This window comes from Trachypithecus francoisi, unplaced genomic scaffold, assembly GCF_009764315.1.
Source record: "Trachypithecus francoisi isolate TF-2019V2 unplaced genomic scaffold, Tfra_2.0 Lachesis_group7, whole genome shotgun sequence".
Classification (NCBI taxonomy): Eukaryota; Metazoa; Chordata; class Mammalia; order Primates; family Cercopithecidae; genus Trachypithecus; species Trachypithecus francoisi.
This window is the reverse complement of record NW_022681472.1, coordinates 71,187,656-71,210,381: the sequence shown is the minus strand read 5'-3', so window position 1 is coordinate 71,210,381 and position 22,726 is coordinate 71,187,656.

Below are 22,726 nucleotides of genomic sequence, written 5' to 3'. Positions count from 1 at the left end.
GCAAACTTTCTTATTTAGAATGGTGGGGAGAGAAAACAGTAGGTAAATATGATCATCCCTTTTAGCACAAGACCCTCTCTATATATATCTTTATTTTGAGACTCCTTTTTGAGTTGGAAAACAGTAGAGCTGAATTCTAGTACTGTCCTGTTTCTAAGGAAAAAAAGATCCCTTGGAGTCCGAGGCTTTGGAATTTATTCATAGCCACAGAGATAATCCTTTTCATGGGAAGAATAAGCTAGTAAATAATTCCCAGCCTTGAGCACATTATCTCCTGCCAAATCCCACTCCCCACTTTTTTTCCAGTTATATATTATATTCATTATTGAGAAATGCATTTGCTTTTTGAATGATTCTCTCCTTGTGCCATTATTTTTTTGGATTTTGAGATTCAAGATTCTGGTCCGGAAGAGACTTGGGCTATTACCAAGTCTACTCAAGATATGGAGGAAAGATCCCAGTTCAGGTTAAATTGCGTATGTTTGCCCACAAATTCACATTTGCATTTGCATCTTAGCCAGTCTTCGTTTCTTGGAAAGCATTTTTCACACATGCTGAGCCTTGGTGGGAAAATATAAACTCCTGGCTTTGAAGGGTGCCATGTATGCAAATGTAAAAATGTGGTAGGATAAAATATAATTCCCTACTGGGCCAAGTTTGGCTTTATAATTTCTCATTTCAGTTGGCATCAGTGGCTTTCCCAATTCTGAAAAATGTAAGGAGAGGGCTGAGTGGGGTTTATTTGGGTAGTCTTACCTGTGTAGGTATGCAGTTTGGGTCATCTAGATCTCTGGACTTTCATTTTAATTCAACAAGAGCTTTGAGCGTCTGCATTCATTTCATTTTGCCTGTCAGAGAGCAACTTGACTGTTTCCAATGGGCTATTCTTATATTGCTACAGTGGTTCCAGGGTTCTTTTGAGACAAAAGGATAAAAATCTAGAAGTGAGGAGTAAAGCAGTAGAAATGGTTTTGGGAACCTTATTTTCTTCCCAAATTTAACTCAACGACTGAAAGTGCAAAAATGAAAACTACTATTATTAAATAGTATAATCTAGTCAGGTATTTTTATGTGATAAAAATGATCACTCAGAAACAGAGTTCTAGCCAGTCCTCTCAGGAAGCCCTAACAAATGTCTGAAAGTCGTGGGTGTAGCTGTGGAAAATCACGGTAAAATAATGAAGTGTCACAAAAGTTCCTTTATGTAACACAAAAGGAACCAACGAAACTGGTGAGCCAGTTCTGAGGATAGGAGAGAATACTTTCATTCTACCAGAGTATTTTTTCTGACCGTTGTGTGTGACTCTGAAAAATGTCTGTATATTTAGGACTGCCTGTGTTGCATCTGAATTCTTTTCAAAATTGGGTGCTAACTGTTGATCAAGGCTATGGAACTCAGATAATTATATATTACTTGTTCACTTTGCCAGGCACTGTGGGAGCAAGGCAGACATGTCTCTGTGGAGTTTATAGCCTAGAAATAGTGACATAGCTCTGGGAAGGTGCCTAACATTGTGTCTGGCATAAAATGGGTACTCGCTGTGATAGTTACCAATGTATTTTAGAAATGATCCTTGTCTCTCAGGGGCATATAGTCAAGTAAAGAAAACAGAAAATAAGCACAAAACTATTATTGCTATTATTGTTATTATTTTTGAGACAGGGTCTCAGTCTGTCACCCAGACTGGGATGCAATGGTGCAATCTTGGCTCACTGCAACCTCTGCCTCCCTGGTTCAAGCAATTCTCCTGCCTCAGCCACCCGAGTAGCTGGGATTACAGACATGCACCACCACGCCTGGCTAATTTTTGTGCTTTTAGTAGAGACGGGGTTTTACCATGTTGGCCAGGCTGGTCTGAAACTCCTGGGCTCAAGCAATCTGCCCGCCTTGGCCTCCCAGAGTGCTGGGATTACAGCATAAGCCATCACACCCTGACGACATAAAACTGTTAATAATATAAGGCAGCACATGATTATGTATCTGTATTTACAATATACTCATTTAGGCTGAGTTTTAGTGGTCCAGAGAAGGGAGACATCAGTGTGCATTTTGATAGTGGGAAAGGCCTTGTGGAGTAGAAAGGGCCTGAACTAGAACTGAAGTTAGAGAGATATGGACAGGCAAAGAGAAGGGAAGTGAAAGATTAAGGGTAAGAAATTGATATGATCGAGGGTAATCAGACCAAATGCTGGTAGGGTAGTAGGCTAGATTTCAATGGGCTTTGAATGTCATCAGCTTAAGTTTGGTATTTGGTCTGGTAGTCAGTGGAAAATATTTGGCCACTTTTGAGAGTGATTGTGACAGAATGAAATGGATTTTTTAGAAAAATTATTTTAGCTAGTGGTCTGTAGAATGGATTGCTAGTGAGAGACTAGAAACAAATGAAGGCAAACATTTAGAAGGCTCTTGCAATAATCTAGATAATCTAGGTAAGGTAGTCCTTACCATCTACCCACATTACTGCATTACCATTACCTAGGTTATTGCAAGACCCTTTTAAATTTTCACCTCCATTTGTCTCTAGTCTGTCCCTAGCAATCTATTCCATAGATCCATAGCCAAAATCATTGGAGCAGAATTGGAATGGCACAATGGGGAACAAAAGCAAAAAATTGAATGACAGAGTATATACATTTTGAAAGAAGAATGGGTAGCCCTTGGTGAATAATATATGTTTGAACTAAGAGGTTTTGGACAGCAGGGAGACTTTGGGTATTTATTAATATAAATTGGGATGGGGAAATCTAAGTTTTGAGGAAAAGACCGTGAGTTTATTTCAGGTGGCATTTTGATCCAGTTATGTGACTTAGTTGCTTAGACCACTGTCCAGTAATCCCTTTAAAATTTCCTCTTGCTTGGAGTAATTTCTGGGTTTTGTTATATTGCTCAGTAAGAAAAAAGAAAAGCTGAGTTATGCTGATAATCCAGTTTTTCTGAGGGAACTGTCTGCATGCCCAGTTACTTTGGGGGATAAGAAGCTATAAACAGAGCCCTCAATAATATTGGTTGTAATTTGCTACTCAGTGATGATAAGACATTCTTCTGCCTAAAAGCAGTTTTGGTGGGAATTATCTTTTTAGAAAGAGGCCTGCCTTTTCTATGTTTTCCTGCTAAGTCCTAACACTTAGCAGTTTGCTATGTGCATTGCTGGTTCTTTTAAGGATCACTTGATATTGACCTTCTAGAACTTTCTTTCTCATTTCCACTGCAAGACATTCTCAGAAGGTGGCTGAACTTCGTACCTGACAAGTCCAATTTTGTTTTCTTCTGAGATATACTCTATATGTACTGGATCCCTGAAATAAACAGAATTTTTCTTTCTTGTTTAGTCACTTTAATATATATATAATTTTTTCCCCCTTTGAATAGGAAAGTGGGCTTAGTCTGTCATCCTGGAGGAAGCTGGGTACCAGTTTACCTGATGACAGTGCTTTAAATGAAGCAACTTTTCTGGGCAAACATTCTAAGGTGAGCTATCAGAAGAAGGAGATTCTGTGGGTAGATTTCCTATAATATCTGACCAAAATCTGGGTCATAGAATTAACATTCCAAATTCAAATTAGATCATTTCCATCCACCAACATGAGTTAAATGCTGCGCCTTTATGTAACTGGTTTGAAAAATGCTAGTTCCTGAACACAAATCCTATATTTTATTTTATAAGGCACATGTTACGTGCCTACAGCATAGGGTAGGATGTCATAAAAGATACTTGGCCAGAGCTTAATTATTGTATGCAAGACTCCAGCAGAGTGATTTCAAAGCCTTTTTTTGAATGACTGAATATTCAGTTTTCTGTGCCCACAGCTGTCTATCCTTATGCTTTATGGAGGCCTTCCATTCTTCTATTTGCCGAAGATATAAAACCACATCTCAAAAACCATGTAAAAATACTATAAAAAGCATACATGATTAATAGAACATTTTCTGCATTAACTGTCTTAACCAATTCTATTAAAAGAAATTTTAAAGAATATCTTTCCCCCTTTTTTCTCCTTCCAAGTTTCAGGGGGTGTTCCAAATATGGAAGCCTTCTGTCAGAATTCCCTTGGATTGACGGGACGGCATTCTGATGGTGATATAAAAAGACAGAGGTTTCTCCTTTTTACCCCTCAAATTGTTGTTTTAACTATTTTATGACTAAAAATATGCTGGAGGGCTTGGTATACTTATGAAAATGGAGACAACACACTCGAGCTAAGACTGAATCCGTTTCAGAAGTGAAAGAATCAAGGTGCCTCTGTTGTTTCCTTAGCTTACTGCTTCAGGCTTTCCCATCTTGGCGGCTGCACCGTGTCCCAGGACTTCCTCCCCTCTCTTTTCTTCCAGTGTTCCCCCTGCTGACCCTGCCATGGACTTCATCTGACTTATGATAAATTGCAATGACAACATGACTGAGGCAATGACGGTCAGGTTTCAAAAAGCAACACAGTACGTTGATGAGAAACAATCACCACAACGCAAGGACTTGTAAGAAGCCCAGGATAAAAGAACCGTATTTTCTTGGCAAGCCCCGTAGATGTTCTGCAATGACGAATGATATGACTGTTATCTTGACACCATACTCTCCCATGTTGGAACTGTTTATGAGAAACAAACATCATATGAAAAACAGATTGCCAGACACTAAGTAAATCACTGTAAAGGGTGGTGAGTCAAGTTTTGCCAGTTTTACCCACATTGTCATTGTTATGATGTAACACATTCCTTCAGACTGATATTGTATCCAAATTTGGGCACAAAAACCTCCTCTTGATCAGTTGGCTGAGATTCTCTGCCCTATAATAAGTCACACACACACATAGACACACACACAGGGATTTGGACGCACACTCAACCTGAATAAAGCAGAAAGGACAATCCAGAAAGGATGGAATATTAAAAAGGTGTGCAGAGATTATACAAACCGTAAATTTCAGCCCTTGCCCAGGCAATAAACCCAGTAATCCTCTAAGCTCTGCTAGCAATGATTAATAAACAGTGGGTGTGCTAAACATATGGAAAAATCATCCCATCTGGACCATTTAAAACTAGGACATAGACTTTATCTTTGTTTATTTCATCCTTAGCTAAAAGGCTTATTATGAATTGCAATAATCCAAGAAGCCAACCATGGAAGACAGACAAACTCTTTAGATAAAACCAAAAAAGCAAGTTCTGTAACCGAGGACCAGATGTATTTTTGGGTTTAGCCCTTGTACATATTTAGCCGAGCTTTTCAAGTGGTGAAGATTTGCATGTTTGTTTTGCAATACTAATGAATATGTTTTTGATTTACATTTTAGAAAATGGAAACTTTTATCTTCTTGGGGCTTTGTAACTTAATGACTTCCAGAGGGCGGTTTGGTGTCCTCTTTTAACCCTTCAGCACGAGAAACCTATCTCTTCAGAGCCTCCGTTCTCTATCTTGCTGAATAAAACCCTAAGATAATGTGGTTCTGTCTTTTGTTGCCGGAATGGCAAGGGTTGAAGAGCTTTTGACTTGCAATCTAGTGAAAACATATGTAAATGGCAAATTATTTTTAAACGAGCTTTAATGTGAATCTTGGGGGTATAAAAAAATGACTCCACAGATGATATTTATATTAGATGAATAAGTACAACTCTTTTGGAAAAACATTGCTTTGAGAGGTAGGATCTTGCGTATTGGTTCAATTTCCTCAGAGATAAAGGTTGTATTTTAGGAGGATGAAGAAAATGTCTTACTGAATTTTTTACTTCTGGAAGATATCCTTAGGGTCAGTTTTTTCTTCCTTTAAATTTCTTTGATGGTGTTACATGGAAAAATAAGTAAACACATCTCCCCCAACCCTGTTGCTCCCAAGACTTCCTTTGTTTGTAATTTGGATTGGATGAGGACCTTATCAGAAATGGAAAAATTTATCCTTGAGGGATAACGGAGTATTTTAGAATAAGAGATAACTAGAGCTTTGAACTCTCATTATTTGACAAATTTGTCCAAAGAGATTGCTTTGCTTCCAAATTCTTCAAGTAGTTTTTAAAAATAGAATATGATAGGATAGTAAGTATGCTTCTAAATGCCTGTGTTGGGGCCATGAGATCTTGTAAATGCTGAATTTTGTGGGGCAAACAAGTAAAGGTGTAATTTCACACTGTGTATGAAGTGGGGGACTTTTTATATTAGCCTACAGTGATTAACTGTGTTGAATTTCAGTGAAAATGAGCTAATGAAGGCTGAATTGCTGTATGATAAGAAACCTAATGGCATTTTTATTGTCATATTTGAAAGACTTATGATCAAAATTCCCTAAGCCTGATTCTTCACATTCGAAATCATTTTACCTCTAAAAAAATTTTTTTCCCATCCAGAGTCTGTTAATAACTAATTTTAACTTTTCCAAACAGCTTTTATAGTGCTGTATTTTAATTGCACACATATTTGCTGCGAGTTCTTGAATAGCAAGCATTTTCTCACACAATTTCCTCAAATCAAGAAAGGTTGAAATATGGCTTAAGGATTTCTTATTTTCCCTTAAAAATTCCACCAAAATTTTCAGTCCTAGACTATTTTAGGTCCTAGAGAAAAAGTATCTAAATGTCATTTATGTATGTATTTATTTATTTATATTATTTGTTATTATTATTTTTGAGATGGAGTCTTGCTCTGTCACCCAGGCTGGAGTGTAGTGGCACAATCTTGGCTCACTGCAACCTCCACCTCCCTGGTCCAAGTGATTCTCCTGCTTCAGCCTTCCAAGTAGCTGGGACTACAGGCACATGCCACCATGCCCGGCTAATTTTTGTATTTTTAGAAAGACAGTGTTTCACTACATTGGCCAGGCTGGTCTTGATCTCCTGACCTCAAGTGATTCGTCTGCCTCGGTCTCCCAAAGTACTGGGATTCCAGGCGTGAGCCATTGCACCTGGCCTAAATGTCATCTAAAACCAGATATTTTTCTTATTATTCAGAATTCAGGTCTAAAAAGATATTTCTTTTAGTGTGATCTTAATTTATCACAGCTTACTTTTAAGTTATTTATTAATAATTTACATCTGAATTAATCTGTCCTCTTCTTCTAAGATAGAGAGGAGAGGAACTGGTAACTAGTTAATTCTGTAACATTATGTGCCAGGAAGTTTGTCCTTGTTATTTTGTCTTGATAAAAGGCCTACAAATAGGTCTTATTTACAGAGGAGGAAATTGAAACGTAGAGCAACTAACTCATAGAAGTTCCTGGAGTCAGGTGGATACAGAGCTAATATTCATACTCAGGTCTTTCTGCTTCTCGGAATCATTTTCTTTGCCCAACATCATGTTATCTTAATTCCTATGTTTCTGGGTCATTCATTTCAAACATAATTTTTTTTCATTTTTTTTTTGTTTTTGTTTTTTGGCTAGTGTACCTTAAAAATGAATATGTCCACCATAGCAGATACCTCAAATAATATAAATCTAGTTGGCTATAGAAAATCAGTTGCTTGTGGGATTACTAGAGGAATGATTTCGGAGCAGCTAGTAAGAGAAACTGGGAGGAAGGATAGAAGGTGATCTGACATAGCTGGGAATAGAACAGTGGCAGCATTGGCCAATCGCTCCTAACTCTTGCACTCTTTGAGATTCTGATGGAAGTTATGAATGCTTTCCCTAGAACATTCCATATACATAAACCTTTGCTTAAAATTTCACAAATTTGCAGACCTACTGGAGCTACTTGGATTGATGGATTCTGTGCTGAGTGCTTGCTACTCTAAAGTACGGTCCAGGGCCAAGACACATCAGCAGTCTCTGAAAGCACTTACAAGAGCAGAATCTCGGGCTCCACCCTAGATCTCCAGATTTAGAATCTGCATTTCACAAGATCTCCAGGCAATTCCAAAGCATATGAAAGTTTGAGAAACATAGGTATAGATAAGAAACAGCCATGTAGGAATGAAGATAGTGTTTTTTTAATGGGAGGTGTTGAAGAGACAGGGAGAAGGTACCGAGAATTGCAGTTGAGCAGAAAGGCTTGGGACAGAGCAAGGTCTCAGATTTGTCAGGAAGTTGGGAGATGGCTGCAGGCTGGTCATGGGATTGTTAACTGTGCATATGTCTCATCTTCAGTCATCATGATAAGGGGCAAGCACAGGCTGCCTGATTCTTCTTGCCAACAATACTTAACGGAGTTTCCAATGACTGAAGTCATTTTTACAAAACAGTAATGAAGCAGTCATAGTTTAAAAGCAGGAGGAATATGAGAAATGATGGAATTATAGATTTGAGTATTATTCAGTCATTTACTTAATTTTGAGGTTGTTTGATCTTCTTAAGTCAGTAATGTTAATGGATGCGTTTCATATCATGTGAAAACATGGTTTGAATTATTTTCTTTTTATTGAAGGTCCTGGATTGATGTTTACACAGTCATTGTTTTAGGGCTAAGTCATCCTCTTTGCCCCCACAGACAGTTGCAGGAAATAGCTGAGCCAGGTGTCTTGCACATCACAGACATTTAGAGCGTTTTAAAGATAGAAGTGGGTGGGAGGTCCATGAGTTCACTTGTGGGATTGGCTCTGGCAAGGTTCCCTCTGGGATGGCCTTATTGGGACTCTTAATTCAAACTCAGTTCAATAACCCAAAATGAAAAACTGAGTCATGCAGTTGGTGGCCAAAAGATGGTTTTGATGTAAATGGACTTATTACCTTTATTTGGTGACCTTTTATGAATGTGCAGCCCTGGTGGGTATTAATTAATTGCTCTCTTCCTAAAGATAGCTTTGTGAAATGACAGCATCCAAATATTCTTATATCACATGAATGGTACTGATGTTCCATTCATCAAGCCAGGGATCCTGTCTTGCGTGGGAAAATGTCGCAAGAACCATAAAATAGTATGATTAAGCAAGGTAAAGTATCTCTGGTTAAAGTATTTCTAGGTGCAATGGATTTCTGGGGAAGCCATAGCAGAGTTTTCATTAACTAAGTAATTAAGTCATTTAACAACCAGTCCTTGAGAACTGGCTAGGCTGCAAGCCCTGTTTTGGTGATGAAAGTTGAATTATGACAAAGATATGTTCCTTACCTTTAAGGAGTCTGATGGGGGAGGTGTACAGTAGCGTAAAAGCATATAGGAAAGAGTCCTTACCCTAATTTGTTGGGACAGGGAAGACTGGAAGAAAGTGAAAAAGGAATTGACTTGTAAGCTCATATTTGAAGGGCAAGAAGGTAGAAGAGTGCCTAGACAGAGGGAACGCTGTACGCAAAGACTCAGGGGTAAGAGGAAACGTGGCACTGTCAGAGAACAGGAAATACATCAGCCATTAGAGTGCTTCCCTGGGGGATCTGAAATAAAACCTTAGAATTTGAAGAGGTCTTTTGGATCATCTATCCAAGCCACTCAACTATGTCTTTTTTTATTTTTTTACTTTAAGTTGTAGGATACATGTGCTGAATGTGAATGTGCAGGTTTGTTACATAGGTATACACATGTCATGGGGGTTTGCTGCACCTATCAACACATCATTTAAGTTTTAAGCCCCACATGTGGCATAGGCAAAGACTTCATGACTAAAACACCAAAAGCAGTTGCCACAAAAGCCAAAATTGACAAATGGGATCTAACTAAAGAGCTTCTGCTCAGCAAAATAAACTATCATCAGAGTGAACAGGCAACCTACAGAATGGGAGAAAATTTTGCAATCAATCCATCTGACAAAGGTCTACAAGGAATCTATCCAGAATCTACAAGGAACTTAAACAAATTTACAAGAAAAAAATCCCCTCAAAAAGTGGGCGAAGTATATGAACAGACACTTCTCAAAAGAAGACATTTATGGGGTCAACAAACATATGAAAAAAGCTCATCATCTCTGGTCAATGATGTCTTAATAGATGATTACTTGTTGCCTTTTGAACACCTCCAGTGATGGAAAGCTTTCCAGGGAAGTTCGTTCTTCTTCTTCTTCTTCTTTTTTTTTTTTTTTTGAGACAGTGCAGTGGAGCCATCTTGGCTCACTGCAACCTCTGCCTTCTGGGTTCAAGGGATTCTCCTGTCTCAGCCTCCAGAGTAGCTGGGATTACAGGCACCCACCACCACATCCGGCTACCTTTTTAGTGTTTTTAGTAGAGACAGGGTTTTGCCATTTTGGCCAGGCTGGTCTTGAACACCTGACCTCAGGTGATCGGCCCACCTCAGCCTCCCAAAGTGCTAGGATTGCAGGCGTGAGCCACTGTGCCCGGCCAGTTCATTGTTCTTTGTAGCTGCTCCAATCAAGCGCCTTCGTATGAGGAAATGAAATTCACCTGTCTTATCGCTGGTCCCAGTTCTACCCTTTCAAATCACCAGCTTCTCCACTGGTTAAGAGTCGTTAATCAGTGACTTCTTCTTTTTGGGATTCATGCTGAAGGAGACAAGGCAGAGTCAAACTTGGACAAATCATACATGTAGCAAATATTTGTACTTTGTACACGAAAATCCTACAATATCCCTGAAATTCATTTTTTTCATAAGCTCTCAGTCAATCATGATATTTCACAGGGAAAGGGTAGCCCAAATATCTGGCCGAAAGAGCTCATATTATTAAGATTATATTAAAGATCCAATTTTGTGCAAGCCTTCCTGTAAATTTCCCCTTTCCAACCACCAAGTCTAACACCATGCCACTGTTGTGCTAGCTTGAATTTTCAGCACACCTGTACTTTTTTAATGATTGTGGTTAAACCTCCATGCCAGCTGGGGAGAAAGGTCACATTTCACGGTGGTGTAACTGGAGAACGGTGTTTCTTAGGAGCAGAGGTAGCAGAGCCTTGTTGGAAAGTTTGAGAACATAGATCTATTCAAAAACCACTTACTTTTGGTAGTGAATCATCTTTTAAATACTTGACTGCCCCTCAGCTTTTATTGTGACTGCTTCCTTATATAGGTAGAGGCTTAAGTTAGCAGTTAGAATTAGTTATGTCCAGAAACCAAGGTAGATTTTAGGTTGTAAGAGAAGAAAGGGTTGCAGGTAATTGGGTCCGGTGTATAATATGGGGTCTATAATATATCTTCACACCTCTTCCAAATTCGATTGAATGGATGATTTTCCTTAGCAAGTGCCCTTAAATTTTCTTTTTTAGTTAAGGCCATATTTGCTGTTTTAATAATAAAAATGTAACTCTTACTTCCATAACCAGTCTGTTCCCTAAAGCAGTCTGTGGATAGAGTGCAGACAGGGTTAAGCATTGTCTTAGTACCTTTCAGATTTTAAATGAATGTCTATATGAATGTATATATTCACAATGCTTAAATTATAGAAATCAACTTGGTTTCAGGGGAGACGAAGTGACATCTGAAAGATGAAAAATGCATAGCCTTTGAGTTTAGAAAATTGTAGTTTCGTTTGCAGTAACACAGTGAAAATATCCAAGATATAATCTTAAAATAAAACTTGGCTGTAACAGACATGTGTAATAAATTAGCAGATTAAAGTTGTTTACACCTTTGGCATTTTTAATCTCATATTTCTGCTTTAAATAGTTTTTCTGGCAATTTTATACTAGTTTTTTCCACCATATAATTCTAAAAGTTACATGTTGAACATATTTTTGATATTTATTTCTACCATTTCTTTCTCAGCCTCAGTCTCAAAGATGATTATTAGTTAATGATAATAGCTAACAAAATATTCTTATTTATGTTTGATTTAATTTTCATATGAATAAATGTAGTATTTGGTTGAACTATCTTCTGTCTTTTTTGAAAATGCCTTTATAAGGCATTACTTTGATACTTTGAAATAATAAATATTTAAGCTAATTCAACACATTTAAAGAAATATTTATGTGGGCCTCCAGTGAGTTATGTATGGTGCTAAATCCAACAGAGGATATCAAACTGAAGGAGACAGTTTTCAGATCCGCAGAGGCCTTCCAAACATGTAGAAGATTTAGGACAGAGACTCAAATGAGTGTGATAGAAAGGCCACGAACGCCACTTGAAGAGAGCACTGTGAATTCAAAGAAGGAAATGATAATACCACTATGTGCTAAAAATGAAAGACTTTTTTTTTTCATATTGGGACATCTCCATTAGCTACTATCTCAAAAGGACGTTTCTTGATGACTCCCTTTCCCCACCATGGGTCTGATTTTCTTGGTCTTATAAAGCTTTGTATGTTTTCTACTCTTTCAAAACTAGCTTTAATGAGGTATATTTCAAATACCATAATGTCCACCTATTTAAACATATACTCATCTGTATGTTTCCTTGTGCTTGTGTGTGTATGTGGGAGAGAGGGTGTAAGTCTGTTTGTATGTGCGTGCATGTACATGTGTGCACATGTGTGAGGGGGTGCACATGCACAAATGTGTTTGCATTTATGTACGTGTGTGCACACCCGAAGATATCTGTACCAGTGTTTGTATGTGCATGCATGTATATGTGTGCATGTGTGTGAGGATGTGTGCGTGTACAAGCGTGTTTGTGTGTGTATGCACGTGTGTGAAGGTGTTTGTATGTACAAGTGTGCTTGTATGTGTGCAAGGGTGTGTGAATGTATAAGTGTGTGTGTGCATATACGTGTATATGTGTGAGAGAGAGACAATGTGTACATGTGCAACTGTGTATGTGTCTGTGCATGCATGCTCAACTACCCTAAATCTAAACTTTCTCTGAGCACAATCCCTGCCTCTCACAGCCCTCTCCAGTGGTGGCCTTTTCCCTCCCTCAGCTCGCCTAGTACTAGGCCTGGAAGTACAATTGGGTGTCTCGGTTCAACATTTCAGTTTCCAGACTACGCATTCTCTCTCCCTCTTTTCTAAACAAAGGGGTGGCTTTGTGCCCTTGTCATCTACCCTCTTTGGTATAGTCTTCTACAGACCCCTGGATCATTTTTGTTCATTTGTTTATTTTAGCTTTTGGCTCACTGACATCCTCTCCTTCCTAATTCTCCCAAATTTAATATCTAGAAGATTCTTCCACCATCCTGACCACTCGGTTCCTGTCCTGGAGCCCCTTTCCTTCAGTGATCTCTTTGCAGCTCCTTTCCTCTATACTTTGTGGAATCTATTCATAATTTCACTTTCAAGTATCCCACTTGACCGTTCGACCACCACTTCCTGCATTTTCAGCTTAATCCCTCTAATAGCCTGATGCCATCACTCCTTAGACTTCATGGGATCTGCAGTCTACTGATCCCAACACTGTTCTCCTCTCCTTCCCTCCTAATCCAATTCCTCCTGCACCCATTGATCCTATCCCCTTTTTCCTCTCCTTTCTAATCATATTCCTCCCTTCCCAACTTAAATACTGTTGCCAGTCTTTATAATCACCACCTTACCTCTGCCCTCAACTCCCTCGATCCTCTTGCTTCCTGGTACTCACTTGGCAAAACCCCAATCTTGGTAAATTCCAATTCTCTGCCAATTCTATGCCTGTACCTATGCACTGAATGTGGCTGAAGCACACACACACACACACACACAACACACACACACACACACACACACACACCATAACTCATTTAATTGTTAAATTTATGACCGTGAACCTGATGGTAATATCTAGCACTTCCCGGGAATCATACTATATTTTCTTTATGTATTCACCCTGCTATTCTAGGTAGCAATTTTATACTTTTTCCTAATTTTTCAAATGTCCAGTATCTCTGTGTCGCTGGATGTAACTTTGCTTTCTATTTTTACTGCAAACAAAGAAGCAATCTAAGGCTAACTTCCTACAGACAACCACCACCATATTTGCCTGCCTTCCAGCACCTGTGCCGTTCTGCTTTCTCTTCCCTCCTGTTGCTATATAGAAGAAATGTCTGTGCTCCTATCTCAGGACAGCCAGCCATTATGGTGAATTCCATACCATCTCGCACTATTCAAGGACATTGCTCTAGTAATTTTATTTCTCGTATCACTAACTTCTTTCCTCTCTAGCGTTATTCCAATCAGCATAGAAATATATATATATTAGTGTTCCATACAGATCTCCATCACTTTCCTGAAACCATTTTCCTCAAAGTTGCCAATGACCTTGCATTGCTAAATTTATCAGTCAATTTTCAGTGCTTATACTTGGCCTATCAGAGGCATTAGATGCAGTGATTACTTCCTTCTCTTTGAAATTGTTTCTTCACTTGATTTCCAGCATACTCCCTATTCCTGGTCTCCTCTTCACTTCCCTGATGGCTTCTTCTCTTTCACTGGCAGGTTCCTTTTCATCTCCCTAACATCTAATGGATTTAGTCCTTACTCCTCTCCTCTTTGTCAACTGTATTCACTTCCTTGATGTTTTCATTCAGCTTCATGACTGCAAATACTATCAATATTCGGACAGTGCCTGAATTTATATCTCCACCATGACTGCTCTGTGAACTCCAGGTATATAAGTCCAACTGCCTTCTGGGCATCTTCCTTTGGATGTCTAACAGGCATCTGAAATCAGATATCCCAACAGTGTGCTGGAGATCTTTCCTTCCGAACCTGCTTCACCTTCTGTCTCTCCCATCTTGGTTAAAGATAACTCCATCTTCCTACTTGTTCAGGCCAAATTTCTTGGTAGCATCTTCAACTCCTCTCCCTCTCTCATAATCCATATTCAATCTGTCAGCAAATGTTATTGGCTCTTCCTTTATACATTGAGAATCCTTTTTTTTTTTTTAATTATACTTTAAGTTCTAGGGTACATGTGCATGACGTTTATATCATGTATAACTCCCCAATGCAATCCCTCCCTCCTCCCCCCTCCCCATGATAGGCCCCAGTGTGTGATGTTCCCCTTCCCGAGTCCAAGTGATCTTTTCTACCTCCACCTCTGTTATCCAAGTCATCATCATCTTTTGGTGGATGAACGAACTTCTAACTGGACTTTCTGCTTCTATTTTCCCCTCTGTTTATTTTATTCTTAAAACACCATTGAGATTCCTTTAAATACTAAGATGATATTACTATTGTTTTCAAAAATTCCAATGGCTCTGCATCTGAGGCAGAAGAAGAACCAGGGTCTTTCTAGTTATGTCTGAGACCCTACCCAATCCGTTGACTCCTGTTCCACATTTACCTCTATGACTGCTACTCTCCCCTTACTGTTTTCCCTTTAGCCACACTGCAGGCAAATCCCCCTGGGTCAAGGATTTTGTTCTTTCTATTTTAACTGTCTAGAATGTTCCTTTCCTAGGTACTATACAGCTGGTTCCTTCACTTCCTTCAGATCTGTGCTCAAGCATCATCTTCTCAATGAGGTCTTTCTTCACCATGTCATTAAAAAAATCTAACCTCCCCAACCCTTATCTTCCTTCCCATAACATTTAGCTCACTCTAATGTACTATACAATTTGTTTTATTTATTCTGCTTATTGACTTTCCTCTGACCATAACGTACACCCCATGAAGGCAGGAATTTGTCTCTGTGTTTTATTCACTGCTGTACCCCCTAGAATAGTACTTGTATCCCCTAGAATAGATGACTTGATGCTCAATAATATTTGTTGAACAAATGAATGAATTCCACATTAGCTTAGCTAAGACAAAGCCTACAGAGGCCATATGAAGGTCTGATAACCTTGTAGGTTCCTCCTCTAATGACATGATTTTTAAAGCGTGCCTCTTCCCTTGAACTTCTCATTCTCCTCAATTTCCCTGAGGACTATTCAAAAGAATCCAGGTCAAGCTGTATGACTGATTTCCTGGAGTGGAGGAAAGAAAGTGTGGGGCCTCAAAGGAGGGGATGAAAGGGGTTACTAATGGAGGCAGCACAAGATGAGGAGTGAGCAGGATCCAGAGGAGGGGGTATGCTTCCCTGGAATCAGGCTAACAAATTTGGGGGAGCTACTGTACAAAAGATCAACCCAAGCCCTCCATTCAACTCAGGGTGTCTCTGGGCATTCAAGGTTTGTCATGCTTTCATGAGCCTTTTCTTGCAGTTGTAAAATAAAGCCTCTTCATGGGTGGTGGGGGAAGAGAAGGAGTCATAATTCATTTTTATAAAGTGCTCTGAGATTCTTGCATGAAAGGTGCTAAACACACAAACTGTTAGATTTTATTTTTAAATTGTGCAAGCTATATATTTTCCCCATTAAATGTTCACTTGCCAGTTATCTTCTTTCTGCCTAAAAAATAATCAAAGCAAATCGTATATTATTCAATTGCTAAGATAAATTTGAAATGTAAAAAGAGAAATCATTCCTTCTTGTTTATGTGAACAAGGCTTCCAATCATTTAAAGGATAATATTCTCCATAATGGTCTCCATATCTTCATTGTCAACATCAGTACCATTCAGCTGTAGACCACTATCTCTGAATCAAATCATAGAAGAATAGAATTTAGGGGTGTAAGAATTGCCTCTCTCTCTGCCAACCTACCCTTCTAAGTTGCTTGGCCTTTTTCAAGTCAAAATATCTCTCTCTACCATCTTAAAATTATTTTAATATATTTTAATTTGAAAAGAATAATCCTTTACTGGTAGGAAAATTAATTTCCTTTTCCAACATTATCAGTTGGACCACTCCAGTGGATGTATGATCACCCTTTAAGACAAGAAATAAATTGTGGCATTTGTGAACTTGGGTTTTGGTCTTCTGTCACTTACTATGTTGAGAATCTTGGGGAAATTCCTTAATTGCTCTTGAAACTCAGTTTCCTCTGCTGTTGAATAGAAGTAATAATACATGCCTTTACAGGGTTGTGTAAGGATTGAATGAGATATGTTGTCAATGCTTTTCAGCCAAAGATCACAGGGTAAATACCTGTAATTAAACAAGTTGGGCTTGTCACAGAGGGGCATTACTTGCCCGTATACTCTGGGCAACTGTGGGGTGTCTCAATAAAAGGGTGTTAGAAAGAACCTATATGGGATTTGGGCCTTGGTTGGTTGATTTATGGGGAGAGTTTGGTCTAGACTAGATGCTTTTGGAAAGCAGAGGCACTTCTATGATTGTATAGCTCGGTACATCTTATCTATAAGGAATAGAGACTAGCACAAGTATAAAGCTGTAATTGACAAACCATCGGCAGTCATTCATTTTGGAAGAGAAAGAGACTGCTTGGTATGTTTAGGGTGGCACTTGATTTTACCTTTGTGCTTGGATGTACTTACAAAGTGGTTTTGCTTTGTCTCATTCTATCATGGTCTTAGAGCAATATCTGAGGCTGGTATTCTGTGAGATGGTTTCTGTCTAACAGAAGAACAGCAAGGCCCAGCTGTGAATGCCAGGCCAGCTTCTGAATGTTGGGGGGCTCCTTTCCTTTTTTATTTTTTAGCACAAGTCCTTGGCATAGCATATGGCCTCTGAAGACTCAATACATTGTAATTTTTTTCATCATAAAAATCTAAATTACACATCGAACCTTCTCAATTCTAGAATAAATAATTCCAGTTTCCTCTGTTGAGCCTCTGGATACTGAAGGGTAATAAAGACAACTGATACTTCTTTAAACTTTATGCCAGTACCATGCTAAACCCTTTAAGCCGACGATCATATATAATCTTTACTATGATCTGATGAGAGAAGTATTATTATTTTTCACATTGCACAGATGAGGAAACTGATTTTTAGAGAGGTTAAGAGACTTCCTTAAGGTCACACACGCAAGAATAAGTAAGAGAAGGGCAGATCCATCCCCAGGATGTCTTTCTTTGGAATCCAGATTCTTAACCATTACACGATGCTGCTATTTCCTGACTCATTGTGAATGTGCTAATCCAGAGCTTCTCTAGCATCAATTACATTTCTTATTCCCCATCTGAATAACAATTAACATTGTATTCCTTGCATTTACTTTACAACCATCCCTTTATAGTATTCCAGTATAGTATTAGCTGATAGCAGCAAAGCATGCCGCTTTAATTCAAGACAGCTGGATTGTGCCGTCAGCATTAATTGAAAGACAAATCTGGTATAGTTTTATATTGGAAAATTTTAAATCTTCTCTTTGGACTAGAGGAGAATGGTGATCCTAGATTGCGGATTCAAAACACCTTATGGTCCCTGTGCTACTTTAAAAAAATGAGTTTACGATGTTCAAGCATAATAGTTTTTGGAGTTCTAACAGAATGGCAACACAAAGCAATATGTACCAGCCTGAAATTGGCATTTGCTCGGCCATATTATAATGTTGCTGTATCAACATTCAGTTGATGAGAATTCAAGTCTCTGGCATTCAGTTACATGCATTATATCTGCCTTTTTGGAGTTCTTTGTGGAAATAGGGATCTCTGCTGTAGTACAGAGTTGGAAGAAGATAATTAAAATATTTTAAGTATCTGCTTGATGCCAAGAATTCTCCTAGGTGCCTTTATGTTATTGCATTTATTCTTCATAACAAATTAGAAAAGGAAATTACTGCTGTGGCTCAGTCCACCCTCTTCCCAGCCTGGGTTGCTGCGTTACTAACTTTCTAATTGTTCTCCTTGCTTTCACTGTTGCCCTCTTACGGTAAGTCTGAAGGTAAAGTTATCTTTTAAAATTATAAATCAAAACTCATCATTTCCTTTCTTAAAACCCCACACTGGCTTTCCATTGCACTTGGAATAAAATCCAAATTCTTTACCGTAACCCATAAGCCCACTCGACTGGGCTCCTTCCTGCCCCTCTGACTTGGTCTTAGCCACTCTCCCGCTCGCTCACTGTGCTGCAGGCACACAGGCCTTCTTTTTTTTCTTTTTTTTTTTTTTTTTTTTTTTGAGGCGGAGTCTCGCTCTGTCGCCCGGACTGGAGTGCAGTGGTCGGATCTCAGCTCACTGCAAGCTCCGCCTCCCGGGTTTACGCCATTCTCCTGCCTCAGCCTCCCGAGTAGCTGGGACTACAGGCGCCCGCCACCTCGCCCAGCTAGTTTTTGTATTTTTAGTAGAGACGGGGTTTCACTGTGTTAGCCAGGATGGTCTCGATCTCCTGACCTCGTGATCCACCCGTCTCGGCCTCCCAAAGTGCTGGGATTACAGGCTTGAGCCACCGCGCCCGGCCCTTTTTTTTCTTGAATACCTCAAGTGTTGTCACCCAGGGACCTTTGCACTTGCTGGTTTTTTTTTTTTTTTTTTTCTGCCTGAAGCCCTCTGCCCCCAATTCTTTCTTGGCCTGACTCCTTGTTGCCATTCAGTCTGTAGCACAAATTGCAGTTTTCTCAGTGAAACCTGCTTTGATCATAGAAGTTCGTCGTTCCTTATCCCAACCAGTCATTCTGCAATGCCCTGCCATGCTTTTCTTCATAGCACCTCTCACCATTTGAAATTATGTTGTTCATTCATTTATTTATCTCATATTGTCTGTCTTTCCATTTTTGGAAGTAAGTTCCATAATGGTAAGAACCTCATTTGTCTTGTTCACAGCTATGTCCCTGGAGCCTCATTCAGTGTTGAATGGATGAATGAGTGAATATGCATTTTTACAGACAAGGAAACTGAACTCACACAGTTATAATCACCATAACATTAACAAACCAGCATTTATTATTATTATTTTATTTTATTTTTAGAGATGAGATCTCACTCTGTTGCCTAGGCTGGAGTGCAGTGGCACCTTCTTAGCTCACTACAGCTCTGAACCTGGGCTCAAGCAATCCTCCTGCTTCAGCCTCCTAAGTAACTAGCCCTACAGGCACATACCACTATGCCTGGTTAATTAAAAGTATTTTTTTTGTAGAAATGGGGGTCTCACTATATTGCCCAGACTGGTCTTGAACTCCTAGCCTCGAGTGATCCTCCTGCTGTGGCCTCCAAAGAGGGCTGAGGTGTGAGCCACTACACTGACCTAATAACCACCACTGGTTGACTGCCTTCAAAGTGCCAGGCACTAAGCAAGGAATTGTAAAAGCATTATTTCACTTCTTTATTTCATTTTCAAAGCAGCCCTCTGAGGTAGGTATAATTTGTTCTACTTCACAGAGAAAGATAGCTGAAGTCTACAGCTGTAACATGGCCAAGCTTGTTTAGCAAGGGATGGAGGCTGGGGTGAGACTTTTTTTGTCTGATTTGAGTTTTCAGTGTAGAGCATGAGACAGTGGGTCTGTGTCAGGCACTCATTCAATGGCAGAAGTTTCCCCTTTCAATAGAATGAGAGGCAAAATTCCACTTTTCATATGATAGCACGTGGAAATGCTAATTCTCAGAGTTTTATTAAAAAAAAAAATGACATGTGGGGCCAGGCACAGTGGCTCACACCTGTAATCACAGCACTTTGGGAGGCCGAGGTGGGAGGATCACCTGAGGTCGGGAGTTTGAGACCAGCCTGATCAATATGGAGAAACCCTGTCTCTACTAAAAATACAAAAAAGTTAGCTGGGCGTGGTGGCACATGCCTGTAATCCCAGCTACTCGGGAGACTGAGGCAGGAGAATCACTTGAATCCGGGAGGCGTAGGTTGCGGTGAGCCAAGATTGCGCCATTGCACTCCAGCCTGGGCAAAAAGAGAAACCACGTGTGTTCCAAGCCAGGTTGGCAGAGGCCTGAGCAGAGGGGCAGGGCCCAGTGTGTGAAGCCTGGCCTGAGCAGGTTCTATGCTGATGGCTGATGAGCTGGTGCAGGACCACGGTGAAGCAAGGCCCTGCCATGTATGTGGGCAGTGACAGTAATGGAAGACCATCCACCACTTTATCAAGGACCAGTTGCTGTCACTTGATCAGCAACACATTGTGTTCAGACTTGCCTAGGAGGACTATTTTAAAACAATTTCATAAGCAATTCCCAGGCATTCCAGCTCCTTTTCTTCAGGATAGTGGGACTATTTTGAGGTTCCCAGGACAAAACTAATATTGCTAACCAGTTGGGCCTGTGTGATCCTGAGTATAATCTACACATTGCTTTCTGGCAAATCTTTAGGTACCTGAACCTCATTCTCAACTGCAGGCCCTAATCCCTCCCCAGCCTTTGCACTCAGACTGACCTGGACTTAAATCTGTTTTTCTGTACTTTTCCTTGGTCAGCTTCAGGGTCACTCCGATGGCTCCTTTGAAGATACAGATCTTCCTGTTTGAGGTTGCTAGGAAGTTTGACTCCTGGATCACAGGAAGCAGTTTGGGAAGCCTGATATGCTCGGGTACAACAGGTAGAGGCCGGAAGGACAGGTAGGAGCTGACTGTTTTCATGAAAATGTTTAGGCTTTCAGTATGCCCTTTGCAATTGTTGGTATGTTAGCCTACTTTTTAAATCAAAGGGGATAAGTGGAATTGTATGGCTCAGGAATTGTGCAGTGGCCTGAATCAGGCAATTTATTTCCCAAGAACATGAAGGAGCCAAGGGCTCTGGTGGGACAGCAGGAATATTGAGTTCTCTTCTGGGCTGTCCAGGAATGCAACAGTTGATGCAGCAATCAGCTTGAGAGACCATGTGGTGACTTGTTATGTCGTTAAAATGGTTGCAAATAACCACATCACACTAAATCCAGTCCAACTGTTTTAGTCACTTTGACATGATCTGTGACTTGGAAAAGTGAAGTCTTCTCTTTAGAAGGGCTATCACTTTGGGGCCAGGCACAGTGGCTCACGCCTGTAATCCCAGCACTTTGGGAGGCTGAGGTGGGTGACTCATGGGGTCAGGAGATCGAGACCATCCTGGCTAACACAGTAAAACCGCTTCTCTACTAAAAATACAAAAGGTTAGCAGGGCGTGGTGGTGGGCACCTATAGTCCAAGCTACTCGGTAGGCTAAGGCAGGAGAATGGTGTGAGCCTGGGAGGCGGAGCTTGCAGTGAGCTGAGATCGCGCTGCTGCACTCCAGCCTGGGCGACAGAGCGAGACTCCATCTCAAAAAAAAAAAAGAAGGGCTACCGCTTTGGGGGTGGCAGGGATAATTAATACATCATCTCAATTGTTGTCATATTCCTACAAGGTCAGTATTTTTATTTTCAATTAAAGGTGAGGGCATTGAAACTTGTCCAGACTTAAATGATTAAGGGCAGACTTGAGAGCAGGCTTGTTCAACTGCAAAGCTTGAATTCTAGTCCATGGACTCCAAAGTTTTTCTGTGTAAATCTTCTCTGTAATCCAATTGATATGGTTTGGCTGTGTCCCTACCCAAATCTCATCTTGAATTCCCATGTGTTGTGGGAGTGACCTGGTGGGAGGTAACTGAATCATGGGGGCAAGTCTTTCCCATGCTGTTCTTGTGATAGTGAATAAGTCTCATGAGATCTGATGGTTTTAAAAAGAGGAATTCCCCTGCACAAGCTCTCTCTTTGCCTGCCGCCATCCATGTAAAATGTGACTTGCTCTTCTTTGCCTTCCACCATTATTGTGAGGCCTCCCAGCCACGTGGAACTGTAAGTTCAATCAAATCTCTTTCTTTTGTAAATTGCCCAGTCTTGGGCATGTCTTTTCAGCAGCATGAAAGCAGACTAACACAGTAAATTGGTACTAGTAGAGTGGGGCATTGCTGAAAAGATACCTGAAAATGTTGAAGCAACTTTGGAACTGGGTAACAGGCAGAGGTTGAAACAGTTTGGAGGGCTCAGAATAAGACAGAAAAATGTGAGAAAGTTTGGAATTTCCTAGAGACTTGTTGAATGGCTTTGCCCAAAATGCTGATAGTGATACAGACAATAAAATCCAGGCTGAGCGATCTCAGATGGAGGTGAGGAAATTTTTGGGAACTGGAGCAAAGGTAACTCTTGTTGTATTTTAGCAAAAAGACTGGTAACATTTTGCCCCTGCCCTGGAGATTTGTGGAACTTTGAACTTGAGAGAGATGATTTAGGGTATTTGGTGGAAGAAATTTCTAAGTAGCAAAGCATTCAAGAGGTGACTTAGGTGCTGTTAAAGGAATTCAGTTTTAAAAGGGAAACAGAGCTTAGAAGTTTAGAAAATTTG